Here is a 7,226-nt window from a genome sequence, read left to right as displayed (position 1 = left end):
CCATACTTCATTTTCGTTCTTTTCACTGAAAAAATACTTTGGAGAGGAATCTTTTCAAGAGTACATTACAGTATGAATAGGCATAGAAACGGAACCATAATACCGTGTATAGGCTAGCCAGAATGAGGTGGAAGGAAGAAGGATACATAGAAACTGCTGTAGAGGAAGTGAGAGAACGGGACAAGAATGAATTCTAAAAAGAACCTGATGGAGTTATTTGAAGAGGCCATAGTATCCATTTGAATAACAAACTCCACAGGGGATACGAAGCTGGGATAAAATGATTCAGGGTCGCCTACTACTTGCTTTCGTTTACTAAATTTCTCCTCTTATTCTCTCCCTTCTCCTACTCCACATCATCCTCCTCCACCACATCTTCTATCCCTTATCCTCCTTCGCCACTTTCCTCATCACCCTTTTTCTCTTTCCTCATCCTCCTCCTCCTTCAGTACCACCTTCTCCTTTTCCTATACCTCATCATCCACCCCTTGCTTTCCCTCCTCTTTCTACTTCTCCTCCTCCCCCTTTTACTCTTCTTCTCATCCTCCCACTCCCTTCCTTTCTTTTCCTCCTCCTCCTCCTTCTCATCTCACTCTTCAACCTACACCTCTTCTCCTTCCTCTCTTCTCTTCTATTTCCCTGATTCTCTCACCCTCCAATAAAGAGCTTTTCTGTACATTGACTCTTACAGCAAGATATTCTCATGATATGTTTTTATTTCCCACTCAGGATGATGACCTCATAAGAGCCCTTCTCACGTTTGTCCATTGAATTTCATTTCATCTAGAGGCGGATTTCTACTCATCATTATGAGTCAGTGACATGTACAGTAGAAATGTAATATTCCTATGAGGTCTAATGGGACTATTCACATTCCATTAGATCGAGCAAGTATGAATTTTTTTGTCCCATTGGAACTTATAGGAATTATATTTTCCTACAGATACCCTGAAAAGTGACCATTTGTGCACTGATTGCAGGCTGCAAAGAATCACTTTTCCGCACTAGTGCGCAAAGTGAGTACTTTGCGTACTCCAGATTTGCAGCATGACAACGCAAAATAGTTAGTAGGTTATATGGAGCACCAGTGCAGCAAAATCAAAATCAAGTTGGTAACAGTGAGTGGGCTGCTATAGTGAGCAGAGGTGCAACGAAACACAACGCGCTAATTATTAAGTAGATATTATAATGGAGGACAACGACAGCACAGTGCCACCACAGCACACACCACACAGCTGCCCCCCGCCATTCAAACACACATACATTATTCAGGCAATTTTACCCATAATTACCCACTTTTCATATTCAATGGTAACTGTAGGAAAAATTTAATGTGAAATACGTGCGCAAAGTTCGTTTGCTGCACTCAAGAAACCGTCAAGTAAACGTTTCTTTCGATGCAGCAAACTGTCACTTTGCGCACTAGTTGCACAAATAACTATTTCACTTTACAGAACACGTCCACTAATACTGATATGTGTGGGAATCCACCTCAAAAAAACTAAAATCCCAAAAAATTGAATGACAATGCGATGGCTTCATTTAATCACGGTACAATTCGGGATTGAGTATTAGTTCAGGATTAGGTATTAGCATAGAATAAATAATTCACATGAGATCGTTTATTATATGGTATCAGGTTTGGTTCAGGATTGGGTATTAAGGGCCCTACACACCTACGGATTTGGCTCGCGGATTTGGCCTGTCTTGGCTCGGCTCGGGAGAAATTCGTGAGTGTGTAGGCGATTCTATAGCGAGCAGAGCCAGGCCGAGCCGAGCCAGGCGAAATCCGTCCAGAGCTACTGGCGCGGCTTGGCTCGGCTCGGCTCGGCTCGGCTCGGCTCGGCTCGGGCGAAATACGTGAGTGTGTGGGCTCTCCCGGCCGGGCGCGTGTAGTTATCAAAAATCGAAATCGCCTAAAAATCGAGATAGCAAATTTTTGATTTTAGATTCAAATTCAGCGCCCTCGAATTAGTAAAATAGTTCGCGGGAACTCTAAAATAGTCGAAAATAAAAACTCTGTGAGCACTTTAATGTTATTAATGTAGAATTATATTTCTGTGAAGAGTTTAGTTGAACCTATAGCAAGAAAGTACTAGTACTGTACATTAATAATACCAGTGTTTCCTCAAAATTTTTATTAGCTATAGAATAGACATATTTCAATTTTTTATTCAGTAAAAATGAACTTATTTTTATATTATTTTTGTTTACTTGTGTGAAATTTTATTGAGGAAGCTGAAATTGAATCACAATCTCTTTGTCTCTATCTTTGAAGGATAATATTGAGTATGACAACCTTTTTCAATCTATGAATTGTCATTGTATTTTAAATACTATCTTACATAAGATGTGAAGAGTTCTATACTGTACTTATTTGGAGCTGGTTGAGGGATTACGTTCAGGTTTAGTTTAGGATTAAGTATCATTCCAGGTTCAGTTTACGATAATGTATTAGTTAGTTTATGATCGGTTGCATGCTTGCACTTAGGTAGGCGTCTCATATAGGCCAAAAGCAGACTCTCAACTTGAAAGGTCAGCTACTATCTACTAATTATATTGTTATGGATGAGGCCTTTAGAGGGATGGTAGTGGTGAGGGGCTTCTGGAATCTTAGGGTAAACAACACGAAGGATGCAGGGGGCCTCTAGATCATTCCAGTGTGTTCCAGTTTTGATGTGGGGAACCATCGACCAATGGCAAGCACGTTCTCGAACCTTCTGGTGGTTTTCATGCACTGCGATTGGTCGGACGTAGTCGGATGTTTCGCCACACCTCCTTCATTCCAAGTTTTAGCATTTAAAAAGTTTATGATACTTATTTCAAATTTTTATCGGGCGTTTTATTACAATAATCGGCATGAGATACTGTCATAATTGTCACTGGAGATATTGAACAGCTATGAATCGTTAACAAGTAGACTAGAAGTTATACATTAAATCTCTAATGAATCCTCTTGAGTTATAAACTTGAGTCACACATAAATTTCAAATACTATAACAAAATATATCATACAGTGAAAACTTACAATGGTTATGTATTCATCATGCGAAGCAGTGTGATTCCTATAAAATTTCCACTGTTCTGTTACAGAGGCAAATGAATGAATTTTCTACATTTTTCTGCTTTTTTCGTGTGAAAGTGAAAGAGTGACACTCATGCATATGCAAATGAATCGTGATGAACAATTTTATTGAGTTTAGTGGAAAATGCAACTCTGCAAATTTGCGAATGGATCCCTGGAGGCTTTCTGTGTGCCCGCAGCTCACTTTATAACCTCAGATTCACTATCATCTGTCAGTATCCCACTGGAATAACATAGATGCTGCTCCCTATTCAATCAATGACAGAACCTCACAATAGCTCATACGAGTGAAATTCACTTCAAACTGTCAGAGCTCGTTGTTGATGACATCGATGCTTCTCATTGGATCAATGCTGCCATTTTGAGGTGATCCTCGCTATAGTATCAAATTTGTTGATTGACTTTCATCGCGATGGACGAATAATGAATTTTGGTTGCCACTGGTTGTTGAAGGGAAGTCAAATTTGGATGCTAATTTGATTTGTCGTAACTGTGGATGCTATACAAAACAGAGTAGGAGGAAGCTGGAGAATAACTGCAGGCTACTAATACCCTTCTTATGGTATATTCTACTAATAGAATATTGATGGGGTAGATCATTATAGTCATTTACAATACAATACTGTACTAAACCTCCAACTTCTACAGCATACAACGTAAAACAACTCAGAACAATGTAAGTGAAAGTGTAGTGGACTTGGTTTGAGTTTGATAAATACAGTATAGAAAAGTAGCACTCTTCTAAACATAAAAATACACACAAAATGGCAACAAAATACCTCAATCATCAAATTTTATAGTTGATCTGGTGTGTTTCTGTATCTTCTTCTTTAGCTTCAATAATAAAAATAAATAAATAAATGTTTATTCCCCAAAAAACTAAAACTACAACATCAATTACACAAAATATTTGATGAATTACAATATTACATACAATAGTTAGTTACAAAAAATTCTCATAATGTGTCCTATACTTGTTCAGTTTTTTCTGTGAGGAAATTGACCTACTCCACTATGGCGTACCATGTTCTAGAGTAGGTTTTGTTAGTTTTTTTGTGCGTATCATTCGATTGGTAGGCAGCTTTCCATCGTTTTCTGTCCAAAGCTGTACTTCTCAGTTGGATATAGCTCTGGATCCCTAGATCATTGGTAACTTGCTTCAAATATTGTAGCCGGGGTCTTCCACAAGCCCTTTGTCCAATATTATAATACCTTCCAGTATTCTATATGTATAAGTATCAAGTATCGAGCTCTATTGTAATGTAGAAGTTGAATTGAATCTATGCTTGGTTTGGTTGATGTTTAGTAAAGTTGAAGTTATATTTAGTTGAGTTTATTCAGATTGTATTGAACTATAGTTTGTGTAAAATAAGTTGAGACTTGGCCCTGCATCCGAAGGAATTACAAGGTTTGAAAATCGTGTAAAATCGCAACTTTTTCACATTTCCAATTCAACGTCAAAATTAGATGTAGAGTATCATCCCCGTTATCCTAGTATTACTAAAAAAGCTTCAGGGTTGAAGGATAAAAAATAGATTTAACTTTTATGATAAAATTGGAAACATCGCGAAGATTTGTTTTTCTTTTGAATATCACTTCTCTCAGAATCATAGGGCGTCGTAATGCGTGATAATTTTATATCAAACTAACGGGAAGAATGTCTCCTTTCTATTGGTGTCTGGATCATTTTTATCAGACTCAGTTATTTTTAATTAATGGTTATGTTTGTCAATGTCGAGACATTTCGAAAACATGAAATTTTCGACATGCTGGAAACTTTCTTGTTTCTTTCTCTTTCTCTCTCACTCTCTCTCACTCACTCCCTCTCTCTCACAGACGGTCTTCCACTTACAACTCCTGGTCTATAATATTCCTCTCTTTTTTCTCTCTTTCTCTCATCCTTTCAGTATCTCTCTACTACTCCTGATCTACAATATTCCTCTCTATCCCCTGTCTTTCTCTCTTCCTCTATTACAGTCTACTCCCTGGTCTAGAATATTCTTCTCTATCGCCTCTTTTCCTTTCCATCTCATAGCCTTCCACTTACTAATCTACAATTCTCTTCCCTATCATTTCTCTTCCTCTCTTCCTCAGAGTCTTCTCCTCAGAGTCTTCTCCTTAATGCTTATGTTCGTCAATGTCGAGACATTTCGAAAACATGAAATTCTCGACATGCTAGGAACTTTTTTGTTTCTTTCTCTTTCTCTCTCACTCTCTCTCACTCACTCCCTCTCTCACACACAGTCTTCCACTTACAACTCCTGGTCTATAATATTCCTCTCTTTTTTCTCTCTTTCTCTCATTCTTTCAGTCTTTCTCTACTAATCCTGGTCTACAATATTCCTCTCTATCCCCTGTCTTTCTCTCTTCCTCTATTACAGTCTACTCCCTGGTCTAGAATACTCTTCTCTATCGCCTCTTTTCCTTTCCATCTCATAGCCTTCCACTTACTAATCTACAATTCTCTTCCCTATCATTTCTCTCCCTCTCTTCCTCAGAGTCTTCTCCTTACTGTCTTCTCCTCAGAGTCTTCTCCTTGATGCTTATGTTCGTCAATGTCGAGACATTTCGAAAACATGAAATTCTCGACATGCTAGAAACTTTTTTGTTTCTTTCTCTTTCTCTCTCACTCTCTCTCACTGACTCCCTCTCTCTCACACACAGTCTTCCACTTACAACTCCTAGTCTATAATATTCCTCTCTATTTTCTCTCTTTCTGTCAATCTTCTTACAGTTGGTCTACAATATACCTCTTTATGCCCTTTCCTCCTCTCAATCACCCATTCACCTCACTACTACTGAGCTGTGATTCTTCAGCTGAGCCTGCACAGGCACAGGTCAACAATTGCAGCTGCTGTTGACTGCTGTCGACTGATTGAAGCCTGTACATAATTTGCCTTTTGTTGTGCTGCTCAGGCCCAGCTGTCGGCCATTGTCCAGGGAAACACTATTGTCTCTGTAAACACCGTTTTCCATCTTGGCCGGCTCAAGTATTCTATCTTCTCCACCTCATTCCACTTATCCTTCTATTCTCATCATCTTCTCATTCATCCGAGTTTTCTTCATTAAATGCTTTTTCTCCTCTTCTCTCTTCTTCTTTGAAATGAATTAACGTTTTGGTAGAGAGTTAGTGGAAGGATATTTTAAATATTCTTCCCGAAGAATGGACATTGATATGTACAAAGCTCCACCAGTTTATTTGAATGCAGATGCATAACAAAATTACAGTATTATTTATAGTTATTCCAAGTTGCTTTTTTCATATCATATACTATTCAATTATTATTTTCTTAGCCTATATTATGTAAATTCATCTATAATTTTACTATATTGTATGCTATTGTATATAAATTCATAAACTAGTATATATTGTAATCTACATAAATCTGTGGTTTTTGACAATTTCATAGTCTTTTTAATTCAATATGAGTAATTACCACAATATCAACTTCTCAACTACACAAAAAATAAATGAAGAATTCAATTAATCGATCTCTGTTGTTTCTTCCACTCTTCTTTCTCTTCTTATTCTCCTTCGTTTCATTTTGCACTTTTTCTCATATCAATTAGATTCCAACTGATGTTTACATGAGTTTGTGGATTTAAGTGAAAATTTCAATATTTTTTGCAATTGTGAAGGAAGAGTTTTGTTTAGATTTGTATTTTGGAAATTGATCAATCTGAGCCACAAATGGCGACCATGTGCTCTCCTAAAATTTAAAAATTGTAGATATATGTTATTTGTTGCAACACGTGCTCTGAACATATTGTATTTAGGAATATGAACGCTCGAAGAGCTAGAATAATAAGAAGAACCGTTTCTCGAAACTATTGAGAATGCATTTGAATAGCTTACCTAGCCAGATGACTGGGGTTATTATTCTTTTCAAAGTAGTTTGAGACAAAATCATTCTGTCATAGAGAATTGCTAACAATATAGGATAACAGTAACGTCAGTCACTGACACGTCTACAATAGAAACCACATGGCCCACTGTGCTTTGTGTCAACCCTTGTATATATCTATAGCATAAGTTGATGGCAGGTAAATGAAGATTGTGAATAGCAATATAGATATATAGTTAGGAGAGAAGTAAATATAGATATGTGAGTTAGTTCACAATGTAACCACGTGGTTAGCA

Source organism: Nilaparvata lugens, chromosome 12 (assembly GCF_014356525.2).
Source record: "Nilaparvata lugens isolate BPH chromosome 12, ASM1435652v1, whole genome shotgun sequence".
Lineage (NCBI taxonomy): Eukaryota > Metazoa > Arthropoda > Insecta > Hemiptera > Delphacidae > Nilaparvata > Nilaparvata lugens.
The sequence above is the reverse complement of the archived record's forward strand: the minus strand, read 5'-3'. Positions refer to the sequence as shown.